General features: G+C 38.0%; 1 long non-coding RNA gene across 2 annotated transcripts in view; it reads left to right on the forward strand.

Annotated features, from left to right (window-relative positions):
• Positions 1–18,943, forward strand: part of LOC130553888 (uncharacterized) — a 20,064-nt gene that overhangs the window by 851 nt on the left and 270 nt on the right. The window contains exons 2-4 of one of the 2 annotated variants that reach the window (XR_008962921.1): positions 6,470–6,562; positions 11,397–11,613; positions 15,602–15,694. This is a non-coding gene — a long non-coding RNA (uncharacterized LOC130553888). Of the gene's footprint in view, positions 1–6,469; positions 6,563–11,396; positions 11,614–15,601; positions 15,970–18,943 lie in introns of those variants that run through there. The other variant, XR_008962920.1, reaches the window with a different exon arrangement.

Below are 18,943 nucleotides of genomic sequence, written 5' to 3' on the forward strand. Positions count from 1 at the left end.
TCACTTTTAGGCCCGATTCACATTTTGCGTTATTTTAAATGTAGGCGCGCGGCAGGCACATTTTTCTTGGCCTGTCGGCGCCGCATCGAGATGGAAATAGAAATAGTTCAACATTTCAGACTGCCGCGTTTTCCGCGCGATTTTAGACGCGAAATGTGAATCGGGTCTTAAGCAATACAACAGTCATCTACATGTATTTAGGAAAAGAGGAAACTTTCCTTGTGAAAACCTGGATTTTTCTCACAGTTTTTTCATGCAGTCAGTCTGTCGGATGACTTTATGTCACTCCTGAGGTTTGATTTTGTTGAAATTCAACAGACACTGGACTGAATGACCACAATACATCTAGAAATACAAGTTAAATAAACATTCAGACTTTTATAAGACGCTTTTATCCCAAAGTGATCTACCGTAGTTCATGGCAGTGTGCCGTGACAGAAACTGCTATGATAATGATGTGAATCTTTATTTTTAATAACTTCTGAATTGCTTTGACCTTGAAACGACTTTATCATCGTCACGTTACAGCATGAAGCGTTTTTGATCCCTTTATGACGAGTCTCAAATCACTTCTCAATCCAGTCGGCTCCAATCCCAGTTCACTTCACATGTCCCTTCAAAGTCTCCTTGCATGTGCGTGTGTGCGTGTGTGTGTGTGTGTGCGTGTGTGTGTGCGTGTGTGTGTGCGTGCGTGTGTGCGTGTGCGTGTGTCAGACTGATTTACTCTCTGTGACCTTGTGGGTCTGTTAATTCTCTGTGGAGCGGCTGATGTGCATATTAAGTTCATAAGCGTATCGGAGCGGATTTGTGCGCGAGATGAAGGCAGAGCACGAAAGCTCGAGACTCTCAGTCGGTCAATTAGAAGCGTTACCGTCCTGACACGAGAGATGGTAATTAATACACACCTGCCCCCTGAGACCTCTCGACAACCTCTCAGCAAATCGCGGTCAACATGTGTGATTTTCACAGCTCTTGGCGTCTGTTTTCAGGGAATTCGTGACATTGTCACGAACTGTATTCTATTAATTCGTGTTTGCTGACACAAATTTCCCCCTTTTTTCGTGTCAGTCAACACGACTTTCAACATAATGTATTTTAAAACGCGGTATCTTCCATATGTACATTTATCAATTTATTTTAATTTTTTACTATTTTACAAGGTGGCTCATTTGTGTGAATTTCTATGTTTTGACTTTTCTCCTGTGACGTTAGGTTTAGGGGCGGGGTTAGGGAAGCCATTCATCATTGCTTTGCCACCTGGTGAAACTCGCGTTTTTTGCTAAATTAGCCATTACGGCTGTGGTTTTATATACTGTAGGGTTTGGGGTGATGTGAAGTGCAGTCCTAAAATATGTACGACTTCTTTTGATATCAGGTTATGAATATATAAATGTAAATACACACACAGTCTGTGTATTGAAAGTCGTGCTGAGCGGCACGAAAAAGTGGGGATATTCCATGAACACGCATTAATAGATTTCAAATTTCGTGTCTATGCCACGAACTGCTGCGAGACTGGGTTGGTCGCTCAGAGACAATCGGAAAACTGCAGACGTGTCGAATCATTTCAGAACAGTGACCCACTTTTTCAGTGACCTTGGTTTACGAAAGTGAACTATTATTTTCTTCACAGAGGCCTTGAACCAAAACAACCAGCTCTGAGTGATGAATCACAGCAAAGGCACAGAAAAATGATGACGTAGAGTGCAAGAAGGTGCTTAATGATTGATTATTTTACATATTTTTTCCATGACATATCAAAGGGAAAGTTCACCCACAAAGGACAATTCTGTCATTGACTCACCCTCAGACTGTTCCAAACCTGTATACATTTCTTTCTTCTGCTGAACAGACAGGAAGAGTTTTTAAGAATGTCAGATATCTGTCCCTTTAAGCACAACTTCCCCAGTTTTATAGATAAAAATTGAGCATAAATAATTATAACATGGCAAATATTACGCAAAGAGGGTTTTTTTACAGTTGTGCAGTAGTGAGAATGATTTTTCCTCATTATTTTATTACAGTCATGTGATATTGTTTGGTAAATGTGCTTCAGAACGCAGGTGTTATGATGTCTTATTTCTTTGGGTGTTGTTGAGGTGGTTTTGACAGGTTCACTGGTTGGATGATGATGTCACGTCTCTCATCTGACTGAGCCCGAGGCGACAGGAGACACACTCGAGCTGTTCGTGAGACGCTCATATATATAAACCTCACGTTTGAGAGAAGCTCGTGTGAGTTTTATTTCCTCTGGATCTTCTCGTTTCTTTCTCCCTTGAGCTCTGTTATGTCCTCTGGCTCTGTAATCGATAGCTCATTTCACGGCACACAGTATTGATAAACTCACCATTTAATCCATCTCCTCCTGCTGTCCATCACAGGTGTGTGTGTGTGTGTGTGTGTGTGTGCGTGCGTGTGTGTGTGTGTGTGCGTGCGTGCGTGCGCGTGTGTGTGTGTGTGGGAACCTAAACCTGAATACACACCAACACATGGGGACTCGTGTCACCGTGGGGACCAAAATTGAGGTCCTCATGGGCACAAAAGCTTATAAATTGTACAGAACAATATTTTTTACAAATCTAAAAATGCAAAAAGTGTTCTATGATCTTTAGGTTTAGGGATAGGGTTAGGGATAGGGGATAGAATATACAGTTTGTACAGTATAAAAACATTACGCCTATGGACTGTCCCCACGGAGATAGTAAACCAGACATGTGTGTGTGTGTGTGCGTGTCTTTGTGCCAACACTAGACACTTTCTTGTGTGTGTCCAACAAGTTTAAGTCATGATGTTATGGAAAAAACAATGATGTTTTACAATGAATATGAGGTTTGTTGTATTTTTTATATTGAATCTATTTAATGTTTTGATTGAAGTTCGTTGATGGTTTTTGTCTTTTATGATTAATACTGTCCTCACGAACCAAGTTCCAGACACCCATCATCACTTCATCCCAGCTTCCTGTACTACAGACATTTCTAGAATTTTCTGACAGTGACAACTGGAAAATAATTTTTAAAGTACACATAAGAAAAAAACTGGACATGAAATGTAATTTTGAAATATTTTATTAGCGCAGACCTTCCATGAGGAAAAGCTGTTTACTTTCATTTTTAAGGTAAGAAACAACGTTCAAATGTCACGAACAGGCAATTTGGTTTAATCATTTGTAAATATAATGTCATATACAGGGGCGGAATGGGACTTAAAATCGGCCCTGACATTCTTGAGAGCTGCCCTTCATCCATTCCGTTGACGGGGGGGTGGGGGTTGCTGTCATTCCGATTCGCGTTTCAAATCCGTCCGTCTGTCCGCATTTGCGTTTCGGCCCGGTTTACCAGATGGCCAGTCCGCCCCTGCAGTGGCACAACAACACCGGCCCTCGTGGCCAAAAAACAGACCGGCCCACAGTAAATCTTCCAGGTCCTCCCGATTAGCCCGTTGGCTTGGTCATATATGTTATTAAAAGACATATTTATATGTCATTTGTAAAAAAAAAACTGTCAAAATGATTTGCTGCATCTGGGTCACCGTGTGTTATTAGTTTTGAGAGGTTGTTATCTGGGAATAACGAACCTGCAAATGTCGCGACTGGCCAATCAGAATCAAGCATTCCAACGAGCCGTGTAATAAGTGTGTGTTAGTGTGTCTCTCAGTGTGTGTGTGTGTGTGTGTGTGTGTGTGTGTGTGTGTGTGTGTGTGTGTGTGTGTTGTACAGGTGAAAGGAGAGTGACGGCTAAAGTCTTTAACGTGATGGAGGCGCAGTGAAGTGAGACGCTCTGTAATCTGTCTGCGGCTCACAGAGACTCTTCGAGACATCAAACAGACACGTTGAATCCAGCGAGTGTGAACTGTTTAGTGTTACACTGACATCTCTGCTGCAGGCGCGGGGGAAAGATCATCTCAATCTAACACGATCAATAAATATCGCTGGAGAATAATTTATTACCTCTAACAGACTGAGAGAGAGAGAGAGAGAGAGATTATTAGAAGAAACAATCATATTCATGTTTTGAACCATATGAAGATGAATAAACGATGACAGAATTCTTTACTCCTCGAAAATATTGTCCCTTTCAATATTTAGTCTCAGTTTTTTTCTTGTGTAATCTCTGTTGAAGGACACTTGATATTTGGAATAAAGGTGTGAAATAGGAATTGCGATATTTGTTTATTGTGAACTAGATTTATAGTTAAAGGGATGTCCAAAAAACCTTCGCTCATTATTCAAATCAATAATCAAAGTTGTATTCAGGATTGTGTATGTGTGTTGTGTAGTTTGTAGTGTAAACTGCCGCTCGGCTCTAAAAAGATTTTGAAGAAAGGTTTGGCACAAAAAAAAACACAACACAAATTTATTGAGTCGAAAGTCATAAGAATGACTTCTGTAGACAAAAACAACAAAACATGAATAACTCTACTGGGTATCTGCTTTATGTCCTGTGAGGTTTTTAAGCATTTTTTTGGTATATTCGAACAAAACCCCACGTTTCCTGATATGCAGTTTGATGGCAAATAATTTTGTCCTGTCAATACCTGAAAGGTTTAGTGTTTAGTCATTCATTTTGTATTACACGCAGAGATCGCTGGGACAGATAACCGTCTCTCTCACATTTCTGTGGCTGTTCTGAATCTTGATTCATTATAGTGACCAAGCAACACAGCTGTTGTTTAACGCAAATGCAACACCCTCGAGCTTAAAAGAAAACACGTTTGGTCACGTGAAATGGTAGACGTGGAACTGCTCGTGAGGCAGCGGTGTGACCGCTTGGTTATAACAGGACTCTTCGATGATGGACGGGCCGCAGAAGCGCTGCTCTTTTGTTCTGTGTGAAAAGATGCTTTCAGATTATAATGATCTGCAATCTACAGACAGCAGCACATCTGAAGAGACTGCCAAACCTCTCACAAGAGACACAGAATATATTTCTGTTCTTTTCCCACCTTATTTTAAAACCACCTCATTGTTTTGTTATTTTGAGGCCAATAAAAATCCTTCAAATTGAAAATTTAGAGTGAAAGAGAGAGATTAACAAGGTGAGAGGGAGAGATATAGACAAAGAAAAGAATGAGAGCTTAAAGGAGAGAGAGGAAGAATGAGAAAGAGCGAGCGAGAGAGATAGACAGAGAGTAAATGGATGTGTTCAGGATGCATGTTTATCTTTCTGAACACTGTGTGCAGTGTGTCGTTTCTATAGACCGTTTCATCGTACGCGCGCGGGCCTCACCCCCAGTTAACTTCCGGTCAGTGTTTGCTGTGTCTATGATATAACTATTTTTATTTATTTAATTAGTTTTAATATTAATTTATATTATTATTTTATTGTATAATAATTGTATTAAATAAACGATTTGTTGAATTTTGTTGTATGTTCATGTTATTAAATAAACAATTTGTTGAAAGGGTCTTGCAGTTTGGTCGCATTTAAAGAAACCGTATGGTACACTGACACTAACCGGTACACTAGCGGTTGAGCTTGGTATCGCAGTCTAAATTCAAAATATTGGATAGACAAGTTTAGCCAAGTAGCGGTTCTTCTCGGCTTCTTTTGATAGCTGTGTTGGTGTTCATGTGCAGTTAAATGAGATGCGTAAAAGATATTAATATTAACAATGCCGTTACAATAAATGGTGAGGAACTCTCAATATGGCCGCTCTAGCGAAGGAAGTCCCGCCTTCAAGTAAAACGAGCCAATCGTCAATCAGTAAAGACTGACGATTCACTGGGGCGGAGCCTTCGTGAGGCGCTTGCTAGCATGTTTGCAGGCGTAGATGAGAGATGAGAAGACCCCGAAAAAGGTGAATTTTTTGGCGCAATTTACGCTTAGCAAACCAAAGTTAAGAGACAGTTCATGTCATGTTTAATTATTGATCGGAAATATGCGGTTTAATTGTGATTTTTGCCAGCGATTTAAAGAATATCTGCCTTCCCCAATTCAAGTAGATAGGACTGTGGACCTGCTATGACGTAAATTGCTGCCCAGAGGCGTTGCAAACATGGCCGCCGAGTGGCACGACTTCTGTAAGCGGACTTTGCATGCGTTTCCATGCATTAGCATTTACACTGAAACTATGGCGTTATTATACTGTGAAACTGTGATGCATTTCTGAAGAACTGTCAATGTGTGTGTGGATTGATATGATTACGTGATGAGTTTATATGGCATGAGCGGCATTGAAACATTGCTGTGACGTCACATTATCACGTCATGTTTTTTTATTCTTACTCTTATACAATAGAGTCAGGATATTAAATGTACAGTATAAAACATTCTTAATATATTACATGATTACAAAATATTCATATATCACTTTTCACATATAAAAAAATAAAAGCACTTGGTCCCAATGTATTGAAATTATTTAATTAATATGTTTTATTTGTATTCGTAATCATTCATTTAATATAAAGCATTAGCCTATATTCTTCAGTATATTCCCAATATATATTTTGTTTCATCTTTAACAGTTTGATGAAGACTTCCTGTGGCCGATTTGAATTTATTCATTAAATCCACTGAAGGTCAAGTCCAGCGCATTGCATTGTGGGATACAGTATGAGGTATGTGAGACTCTCTCTCTCTCTCTCTCTCTCTCTCTCTCTCTCTCCCTTTTTACTTTCCTCATTTTTCATTTGATTTATTTTTATTTTATCCATAATGTTTAGGGACCATTCATTACAAAGAAATGGATAATTAAAGTCATCTCATGTTGAAAAGTGCATTTCATCATTAGGTTAATTTATCTTCTGTAGATTTCTAGTTTGTTATGTGGAGGTTACAGGGGAAAATTAGTTTTATGAATAACACTGTGTGTGTGTGTGTGTGTGTGTGTGTGTGTGTGTGTGTGTGTGTGTGTGTGTGTGTGTGTGTGTGTGTGTGTGTGTGTTAAAGGACTGAAGGGATATAAAGAATCTCTTTTGCCTCTGTTTGCTATCGAGTGAACACCTGATAAAGGATTAACAACTCGCTCTGTCTAAACATCACCACATTCCTAAAAATCTCCTGTGTATGTCATGTGAATGTGTGTGGACGAAAGAAAATCAGACAAATAACATCTCTGATATCTTGATGGTGAAAGTTAAAAGACGTTTGAAAAGTTTCCTTTTCATAAAAGTCTTTCAAAATCATTATAATGTCCACATGACTTCAATCATGCTCTATACTCCTATTGTATGTCAACAGTTGACTTATTTGTGTGTGTTTTTTTCAGGAATTTATAAAGAAACGCGCACACACACACACACTATTGTAGAATAGCATATCTACTTGAGCAACAAAAAAGCAGGAACAGGAATAAATGTACATCTGACAGGTGTGTGTGTGTGTGCGTGTGTGTGTGTGTGCGTGTGCGCGTGCGCGCGTGTGTGTGTGTGTGTGTGTGTGTGTGTGCGTGTGTGTGTGTATTGTGTATGTTGTGCAAGGCAGCAACTTTTCAATTTCAATGTAAATGTACTTTATTGACATGATTTTGTGTATTTCCAAATCATTGTCCATAAAACAAGAAACAAACAATAACACAACAACAAACAATGAGGTGGAATTAAAATAAGGTGACAAATGATTAAATATAATAAAACATATAAACATACTTTTGTTTGGCATATAAACAGTTGAACTTGATAACATTGTAAAAAAATATAATTGTGTGCTCTAAAAATGCTTCGATGTTTCAACCTGTGGTTGGGTCAGATATGAACATTTTCTAGATGTATGTAACCCAGTGATCTTTCTGACCCAACCATAGCTTAAAATCAGATGTAACACTGTTAGTGTATGTGTTTTGTGTAGCACGTACATTGTGCGTTGTCACAGACTGCAGATGAATAGAAACGAGCGCTCTTTCACTTCTCAGATTATTTGTGTGTGAGTTTTTGCCTCAGGAATTCTCCAGGGTTGTATTATTACTTTGGAGGAATGAATAAATGTTTTACTATAGCTTGAAGTTGATTTAAACAAACATCAAGTATTAGACTGTTTGTGATATTTGAGATTTTTCAAATGTACTGAATTTGACAGTCTGTCTCTTTCTTTTCTCTGTCTTTCATTCTGTCTGACTGTGGTGTCTGTTGTTATGTTAGTCTCTCTTCTGTCGGTGTTTTCTTTATCTCTCCATATGTTCTGTTCCTATGAAGGATTCGCCAGAATTCACCTGCTCAGATCCGCTCGCCTGCCGTGATTAATCACCGATTGACACACACACACACACACATGTCTGGTTTATTATCTCCGTGGGGACAGTCCATAGGCGTAATGTTTTTATACTGTACAAACTGTATATTCTATCCCCTATCCCTAACCCTATCCCTAAACCTAAAGATCATAGAACACTTTTTGCATTTTTAGATTTGTAAAAAATATTGTTCTGTACAATTTATTAGCTTTTGTGCCCATGAGGACCTCAATTTTGGTCCCCACGGTGACACGAGTCCCCATGTGTTGTGTGTATTCAGGTTTAGGTCCCCACCAGGATATACAAACATGAACACACGCACACACACACACACAAATAGCAAATCACACAGACACACGCATGCACGCACGCACACACACACACACACACACACACACACACACACAACTAGCCAATCACACAGACACACACACACACACACAAAAATAGCCAATCACACAAACGCACGCGTACACACACACACACACAATTAGCCAATCACACACACAAATAGCAAATCACACACACAAATAGCAAATGACACAGACACACGCATGCACACAAAAATAGCCAATCACACAAACGCACGCGTACACACACACACAATTAGCCAATCACACACACAAATAGTCATCACACACACAAATAGCAAATGACACAGACACACGCATGCACGCACACACACACACACACACACAAAAATAGCAAATGACACAGACACACGCATGCACGCACGCACACACACACACACACACACACACACACACACACACACACACACACACACACAAATAGCCTATCACACACTCACACACACATATCGAATCAGACACTCCTTTATCTCCCTCTCACAGGCACACAAAGAGAGTGCCAGATCTGTTTAAAGAGCCAATGATTTTCTCTCTCTCTCTCTGCTGAAGACCACACATACGATGTCACGAAGGGTCCGCCTCTTAAAGTCTGTATCTATTCGCTGCTATTTTTAGCCTTTTGTGAGTCAAACTGCATCCTCCGGGGTTCAGTATGACGTCATTTATTCAGAGTTGATGTGTGATGCTGTGAAATGGGATGTCTGATGTTTGTTTGTGCTGTATTGGTACTGTGTGTTGTACCAAAAAAACACACACACAAGCAACAAACAAACATTCAGTCAAAGGTTTTTTAAAGAACCATCTCGTACGTTCCTTTTCATGATGTGAAGAACGTTTTTTGCCACACAACCTTTTGTGAAACAGAGAGGTTCTTCTCTGCATTAGACGGCATATAGTATCAGCAGAAAGATCCCTGAAGATGTGGCAACTGCTTGACTGAAATTGTCAGGTCAGAATGCACCCTGACCAAAACAATTTCCTTGTTCAGTTTGACAGAGTAGAGTCTATACAATACGATCCGTCCCTCTTTTCAGCTTTTATTCAGTCACACTTTATTGTTAAATTACGAGCAGGTTTGTGTTCATCAGATTGATTGTAGGTTGTAGGGCTTTTGTAAAAGCTGTGTTGTTTTAGCAGAATATCATCTCTTCTTCAACAAGTTCTTGTTTTCTTTTTGTAAGATGATGTGATGCAGTAATGGACTCAGAATGATGATCTGATCTAATACGGTTCACCGTTCAGGTCTGCTCATATTCACCATTTTTACTTCATACTGTTTGCAGTGAGGTTTATTCAGTTAGTTCTAGTTATATGATTACGTTGTGTGTGTGTGTGTGTGTGTGTGTGTGTGTGTGTGTGTGTGTGTGTGTGTGTGTGCGTGTGCGTGTGCGTGTGCGTGTGCGTGTGCGTGTGTGTGTGTGTGCGCGGGCGGAGAGATCATTCTGTACAGCATGTGTTTAAAGGTCAGTGTCTGTCCTCTGGTTCTGTCAGTCTGTGTGTTTTATTAAATGATTGAAATATGATGTAATATAAAAATCTCATTAAAGTATATTCACCAAAATGTTTTTCACTTGCGCTAATATTGAGAAATGCAACAACGCATGAAATCATGCGAATATAAGTTAATGTCTGATATTCTAATGTCTGGTTGTGACATGGTTGGTTTTATATATGATAATATGGATAAGAGAACTGTCTCTTTCCTCACACTGTAAACCCCAATGTTCAAAGTAATTCAATAGTTAAAGTACGGTGTTAAACTTTGCTGTAGTTTTCATTCACAATTTTCCTATAAACATAAACTTACCTAGTTCTTATATTATCTTTCATAAAACAAAACAAAATATCTATGGTCGCTTTTCTTGTTATGTAAATGTATCGTAATTTGAGAAGTTTTGAATATTTTCACTAGAAAACAAGACAAAAATGCTTAGGAAGAATGTCATTTTTTTGCAGTGTAATGCCAGCATTGAGACCAGTCTCTTAGCTCATTATGATTCTCGGAAGTCAAAGTGTTTTAATTTTGATTAAAGTAAAGTTGAACTCAAATTGAAAACAGTACTTCTGGGAAAATATTAAGTAGTAATCAAATCTAGAGTAAGTTACTGGCAAACCTGCTGCAAAACTACAGCAAAGATTTACAGTGTAGTGTAAACTTCATTTTATATAAAAATTAAATATTTTGAGTTCCTGCAACTAATTCATACTTTTGAGTTAGTTTAACTTCATTTAAACAATTTAATTGAAGATGATTTGTTGAGAATGAATTTCAGTTCCCAGCATGCTTTGCGTGAGTACATTTTGAAATCAAGTGCTATTTAATGAGTTTTTAGAAAGGAAAAAAGCCTTGTTAATGATGAATTTTCATTTATCTTGGACATTTGGAAGAGTTTGTTGTATTTTTGGCTTTTGGGGTCACCATCGTTCAGAAGAGCGGTCCTTATGCTTAGGTTGTGGGAGGTGCCATAACTGTCGTGTGTGTTGCATCACTCTCTGTTTGTTAATTGTTGATGCAGCTGAAATGTTTAGGTTGACTTAATGAGACCCTTCTATTATTTAACTCTCAGTAAAAAAAGTGACTTTACTAAATGTTCGAAATTAAAAGCATTTAACATGCACGAGTACAACAAACTCAAATCTTGATCATTGGGATCATCAGAACTCCAAATATTTTCCCAACTTACTCGGGTTTACAGTGCACACTTTATTCTACAGATGTATTTGCATGATGATGAATATATTCTGTATCATTTTCATATCTTTGCGTGAGAAGAATTGCCACCACACACACACTGTCAGTATAATATGAACCTGCACCTTTAGATTCAGCCCTTTCAGTTCTCCATCATTCAGCTGTTTGTTTTCTCCTGGCGTCCGGATCAGACGGTTATTACAGTCACACTGAGCGGCCGCCTGTCCTTGGCATGACTTTCTCCTGCTCTCAGTGGATGAAGAGGAATAAATGGAGGTCTGGATGAGGAGATGGAAGATGATGGAGCGAGAAAAGGGATTCATCTCGTTTATTTCAGCTCCTGTCTTCTCTGAATCCCTCACTTTCCCATCTGGCCAGGTACGGTAGAGAGTGATGGACTACTGTGAGTAGAAGAAAGATGTTTTTGTGTGGGAATTTATGTATTTTGCTTTTATGAAAGATGAACAAATGAGGACTCGTAGCACTACCTCACTGTGAGCTCCAGTATATTCACTAGCTAGATCCGAAACCGCTCCCTATGTAGTGCACTGTATTTTCTGCTAGTGTCCAAAACATGAGCGAACAACGTCATTCCCAACAAATGTTCAAATGCTTACCCACAACGCACTCTGAATTTCGAGTGTACATTTGCCTCCGCCGCCTGAATTTCATACTTTTTAAAAATCAAAAATCAAACATGACAGCGTTTTATTATAAATATATGCTTTTTAAATATAATGGTAAATAAATTGCATCATTGACTACCATAGAAGGGAAAATTGCTTTATGCATTTCTTTGTTCTGTTGAACACAAAAGAAGATATTTTGAGGAAATTTAGGAAAGCAAACCATTCTGGGGCACCTTTGACTAACATTTAAATTTTTTCTAATATGACATTCTTCCAAATATCTTCCTTTGTGTTCAACAGAACAACGACATTTATAGGGTGAACTGTCCCTTTAAAATCAGACAAAGCTGCCAGTGGGGAAAGAAAAAATAAGCTAATTGAAAAAGTTCAACAAGATTAGCGAAGAGCTTTTTCTTCGTACAGCATGTGCACCAGACGCGAGCGGTGTGACGCGACGCAGCGTGACGAATGCCTTGTTCTTACTAGCTTTGTTGTGTCGCGCTGCATCCAGTGTTTAACTTTATAATGGGTTCTATTGTCTTTTTTCGTCTCACGTCCGGTGTAGACGCCGTATTAGATTTCTCTGAAAGCAAGAAGGAAATGACATAAAACTGGTAAGATATTACATGATAATACCGCCCAGATTTTGTAGGATAAACGCACAATGAAAGACTCAAACGTGTGTGGAGTCACTAACCAGAGCCAATCACAAAAGAAAAATCACTGCCTCTTTAATATCTCAATTATTTCTCCTTGACATCTTTAAGATTAAACGAGGAGCAACTGGAAGCTTTTTGTTTAAATCTCATCTGTGTCTCAGATATTTGTCTTGACAAAAAGAAATGTCACAGATGTGTGTGTCATGAGAGTTTGAGAAGAGATGTCAACAATGTGTCAAACTGAGCTCAGATTTGTCTCTTCTGCAATCAAAAGTCAATATTATTGAAGATCTCAATACGAAACATTTCTCATCACATTTACTCAAATCCACACTGTAAAAAAACACCTGTAATTTTTTTTTACAGATTTTCCACGTAAAATGTAAAAAAATGTAAATTTACAAATTTTTATGTATCTTTGAAACAGGTCAAAAAAATGTCAAATTACAAAAAAAGAATACAAATTTACAAGAAAAATGGGGAAAAGGTGTAATTTTACAGGGAAAACCTTTTTTACAGTTTATTTCTGGCGCCCCAGCTGCATAATGTAGAAAACACGAAGGGATTAACGTGATGATGTGTTGTGTGCTCGTGCTGTAGTTCCATCCCACTCTCCCCACTAGTCCCGCCTCCAGCTGCTCGTGTTTTTCTGGAAATAATCGTACAGTTGTATCTCTCTTTTGTAAAATTTATCAAACTAAATACTCTTTGAAGATACGACGTATGCAATACTACTGTATAGGCACTCAAGATTAATATACGATTGGCAGAAACAATCTTTAAGACTTAAATGTAATGTAAACACAACTGAGAACTCCATAAAATCACCTATTAAAGTTATTAAAGAGAAACGTCTGAGCAGTCATCAATCATCGTGGGGTCAGTGGGTTTGTGTCATTCTCTGCTTGTTTCTTATTATGATGAATGTCGTTCATTAAACGGCTGAGAATATCAATTAAATACAAATGAGTATTTCAGCCGTCTCGAGTTAGTCTCTCTGTCACACGAGCAAACTTTAAAGTCCCTGTGAGCCGGAAGTTATGATCGTTTGTACTTCCGTATTCTGACACATTTCCGAGTGAAAAGGAATTTCAAAGGAGAAAATGAGTGGGTGTGGCTTGCGTTTTTTCACTGCGAATTGATTGGATGTGTAAAAACAGCTGTTGCATTGATTTTGAAATGAAGCTGGCAGCAGACTGACAGTTGAAGGGGAGGACTTAACGGAGGCTCCGCCCAAGCCGTCTAATTTATGTCATTTGAGATGGATTGTCATTACAGGAAGGAAGTGCATTTTCAGATTTTAACTGAAGATTATGAGGGTACATGAGTTTTAAAAAGTGAATGACCCACATTGATAAGCTGTTTACTATAAACGCTGCAATATTTCATGAAAAAATAAGAATTGTCATTTTTAATTTCACTGGGACTTTAACAGTTTCATGAGTTTTAGGAGGTCGTGTCATCTGTGATTTTTTATTGAACTCTCCCTGCAGGGTCCATTTGAAATCATGGCATTTTCTTGCAGCTCAAACATTTGTCTCCATGCAAGTAATTTCCCATAATGCCTCTGTCATTCACAGCGCGAGCCGCTGACAGAGAGAGGCCATCGAGATCGCTCGGCCGTGAGAAGGCCATTTTCTCTCTCCATTACGAACAAATGTTATCATCAGTCAATCAACGGCCGTCACTGAAGATTGATTCATCGACAATGTTCCACCAATGGGAATGCAGAGAGCTGCTGTTTATATTCCTTTTCTTCTTCTCTGTGACACCAGGAGCAGATGACTTCATATCGTAAAAACATCAAACCTCAAAATTAAAAGACATGTTCGCGTTGAGATATTATTGTCGTGATAGTCAGACTCATCATCCTCTCAAATTCTCATTCATCAACATTTTTCACGTAATCCTCATGATCTCGTTTAATGTATGTCTTAAACAAACAGCCTGTTATCGTATCACATAAATAAGGAATTTAGAGGACACCTGTTTAATTTTTGTGACAATAAAAGAAAACATTGCAATTATTATATCATTAAGTGATACAATCGTTCATTTCTTTATCCTCAGAGCTGTTCTCTCGTTGTTTTCTTTTAATAAATCAATAGATGATTATTAATCATTTATTAATAATCATAATGAATTAATAAAGATTATTCTATTCTGTAATCATAGTTCGTAACACAATGAACGTCTCAAGCCTATAGACTGTATTGATATGCATGAGATGAGGCGCTCGCGGGAATTACACGCCAACCTGCTGTGAAGCAATGCAATAATTAACAACACATCACAAACAACCATGAATACAGAATAAAGAATTCCACGTCGTTCTTCCCTCGAACGGTTTATTTCACCGGGCTCTGAGAACACTTATTTGAGGGTAATGTGTGTTTTTTGAGGGTGCGCGTGCTGTCACTGGAGAAACGGTCCTTGAGCAGATGCTGTGTCATTGAGCCGTGAATGCAACTGCTGTTAAATGCGTCGTTAGAGCAGAAATGCACTCAGAATGCGACTCGTACGGGCATGGCAGTGATTTGAGCTTCACACATTTCAGAAAGCAACACACGCTAAATGGACTTGTGTAGAGTGTGTGTGTGTGTGTATAATATACTGTATATGCAATGTAAGTCACTTTGGATAAAAGCATCTGCCAAATGCATAAATGTAAATGTAATGTGTGTGTGTGTCTGTGCTCCTGTGCGTGCGTGCGTGCGTGTGTGTGTGTGTGTGTGTGTGTCAGACGCTGAGGGAGGTGGACGGCTGCTGCTTCAGTCTGTTGCCGGGTCTCGCTGTGTTAACATTGTAATTGGACTTCAATTCAGACGCCTTTAGAAGCTTGCTGTGTGTGTGTGTGCGTGCGTGCGTGCGTGCGCGTGTGTAAATCAAGCCATTTAAATCATTTCAGAAGGCAACAGCACAGAACTGCAAGCATTAGCTCCATCTCTATGATTTGCTGTCAGTGTGTGTGTATCTTAGTGTGTTACCTCTGAGATTACATGATCAGTTCATCCAAACCTGAGCATTCTGTCTTCATTTATTCACCCTCATGTTGTTTCTGTTCTGTTTGTTTTGCAGTGGGAATGTTCCAGCTGATCTTTATTAAACTGCGAGAGAGATGTGTTGAATGACTTTGAATTCCCAGTGAACACGGAATGATAAAACACACTTGTAAGTCACTTTTGATAAACCGCGTCTGTCCGCCACACACATCATCACACAACTGAAGAACAGACTGTAAGTTTAGCGCTTGTTCTCTGAAACGCTCACCTACATTCACAGTTTAATGTCATTAAATGTTATTGTGGATGTTTTTATTGGATGAGAAATGATCTGAGACACACATCTTGTGTTCCGCAGAGGAGAAAAAAGATGCAAGTGTTTTGTTTTTGTTAAAGGAAAGGTTCATCTTAAAATCAAAATGGTGTGATTTTGTACTCACCCACATGACGTTCAACATGTTTTGAGACCTCCCGGCGTCTTCGCAGCACAAATAGAGATATTTTAGGTGACATCCGAGAGATTTCCGGGCCTCCTCATGGACATCATGGTGTCAGTTGTTGTCAAGGTCCACAAAAGTACAAAAGACATCGTTAAATTGAAAATATCGAAATCATCAGACATTTTGTGAAGATCATCTTATATACAACGTGCGTCTGCTTGTAAACACAGTCAGAACACCAGCGTCTGCGCATGCGTCGAGGTTTTCTCGTGAACCACGATGTCTACGAGGAGGCCAGGAAATCTCTTGGATGCAAGGTTATTCTAGTTTACTCAAATGAAAACTTTGAAAATGTTCCTGTTCATTGAAATCAAATGACCTAAAATGTTTTGGAAAAACTTAACTCGAGGAAATATTAATGAAATAAACTGAAGTAAGTTTAAAGCAGTAAATTATAATAATAAACAAAAACTAAAATAAAAATGAATTAATCATATATAGCAACATTAAAAATAAACCAATAAATGATAAAATGACAAAAGCATATACCAAAATAGCTAAAACTTGAACTAAAGTTAACAGAAAAACTAAAAATCTAAAAATAAAAGCTAATTTAAAATATAAAAAAACGAAATAAAACTAACATCAAAACTATAATAACTCTGCTCAGATGTCACCTAAAATATCTTTATTTGTGTTCCGAAGACGCCGGAGGTCTTAAAACACGTTGAACGTCATGTGGGTTATAGTTTAGGGTAAACTATGTAATATAGTTTATTTTCATTATATTTTAAAAGCATTTTTGTAAAAGTCAGTCTTATTAATTTAGACATGTCTTCTTTTCTCCGGTGAAGTAAATGAATGATGGTATCAAAGTAAACGATTTGCCCAAACCGACAGATGAACAACTCAATCCAATGTGTGCAAACTGAATAAATGAATCCAGTCAACGATTGAGCCAATTTATTCTGCTCTTATTATTTTTGAACATCGTTTTTTCTTCGTGGAACAGCTGGAATGGATTTCATGCAGAACTCATTTCAACACTAAATGAAAAAGGAAAGATATCAATTTGCATTAAGAAAACAAAGCTTTTTTTGTGTTCCCATGCAATACATTTCATTACTGCTCAAATTCTTTCAAAGGTCATGGCTTTGATTTCCCGACACACACATACCCATAACATGTACTTTGAATACGTTGTAAGACGCTTTATATAAATGCAACAAATGCATAACTGTAATGAACATTTTTTCTGTATTAAATATTACAGTAAGACATTTCTGCATTTAAATCTTTTATGTATCTACAATAATTAAACACAGGATTACAGCAAATGTCATAATGCAGTATGTGTACTAATTTACATGTCATTTAGTAATATTAAATATGACAACGGACGCGACACGACAATGTCATGATTCTGCCCTCTCTTGTCATGCTTTTTGAGCCTTGAGGCAGGATCATGACAGACGCACATGTTATGTGGTGGTTGAGGAGATTCCCCCTTTCCATGTAAAAGCGCTTTGAGTGCCCAGGCAGAAAAGCGCTATATAAATGTAATGAATTATTATTAATTATTATTTTGTGTGGAGAGAAGCATATCATTGTCTGTCACGACATAATATGCATTCTCTCCGGTGTCTCGTCTCTAAGTCCCGCCCCCTCGTTATTTTCCCCTTAGTGTTTGATCCCGGCCACCTGCCCGTCACCCTCCCTGTGTTATCATCCCTCCTTAGTGATCCTCTATTTAGAGTCCCTGTTCTTTCTGTCCCGTGCCTGTTCGTTGTTCTTTGTACCGTGTTCCTCGTACCTCATTTCGTATTGATCACTGTCTAGTATACAGTGTTGGGTAAGTTACTCTCAAAAAGTAATGAATTACTAGTAACTAATTACATACTCAATAGTGTCATTAGATTACTGTACAAATGACTCTCTCCAAAAAGTATTTAGTTACTTATTACTAATGACTTTCTATATCCTATATCAACCTTGATTAGTTCAGTGATTCAAGGACGGACATGAAACGGCTCTTTTAATTCATTCAAATAAATCATATTAAACCACATAAAGTATTATTATTAACTGATCAAAGTATTACAAATGTGAGAATTATACATTAAAGCACAGATTTTAAAGTTCCACAATTCCACTATTACACACACATATATTACACAAAGTATTTAGTTTAATTACATCAGAAGTAACTGTAATTAAATTACAGAAAAAATAAGAGTAACCCTTTACTTTTTCAAGGGAAAAGTAATTAAATTACAGTAACTAATTACTCAGTAACTAGTTACACCCTGCCCTGCATTGGCCATGATTGTGAGTTTTTGTTTGTTTTGCTTTTAGTTCATGTTTTGCCCCCTTGAGGGATGTCTTTTGTTTGCCCTTTGGAGAAGTCTTTTGTTTATAGTGTTTGTTCGCTTACGGTGGGTTTTTGTTTTATATTTTAAATAAAACTCTTTTTTTAACCCCTTAATCGCTGCCTGCATCTGGGTTCTTCCCCTCCAAACTGTGACAGACAATCTCATTAAGAACAAGCCGTTGTGGTGTCGCGTCCGGTGTAGACCAGGTGTGAATAAATATATCATTATACAGAAGTGAAACATTTCTCAATATAATGTCATGTTTCAAAAATTCGTAATGTTATTAAAAATGGCTTTATTTTCATAATACAAATTTGAATTTCTTGCATTTTATTGTGATCCTTGGGTAAAATGTTAACTGGATATGTTCTTATTTTATGAGATTTGTCCATAGTATTTACATTTAATGCATACTTTTGCATGTGGATTTAAAAAAATGTAAACAAGTATACTGTATAATGATATGATGTTCTGATTTTGGTCTGTTTGATCTCATATTTGTATTGTGTGTGTGTGTGTGTGTGTGTGTGTGTGTGTGTGCGTGTGTGTTATTACCTCTCTCTCTCTCTCTCTCTCTCTCTCTCTCTCTCTCTCTCTCTCTCTCTC

Source organism: Triplophysa rosa, linkage group LG5, assembly GCF_024868665.1.
Source record: "Triplophysa rosa linkage group LG5, Trosa_1v2, whole genome shotgun sequence".
In the NCBI taxonomy this organism is placed as follows: domain Eukaryota; kingdom Metazoa; phylum Chordata; class Actinopteri; order Cypriniformes; family Nemacheilidae; genus Triplophysa; species Triplophysa rosa.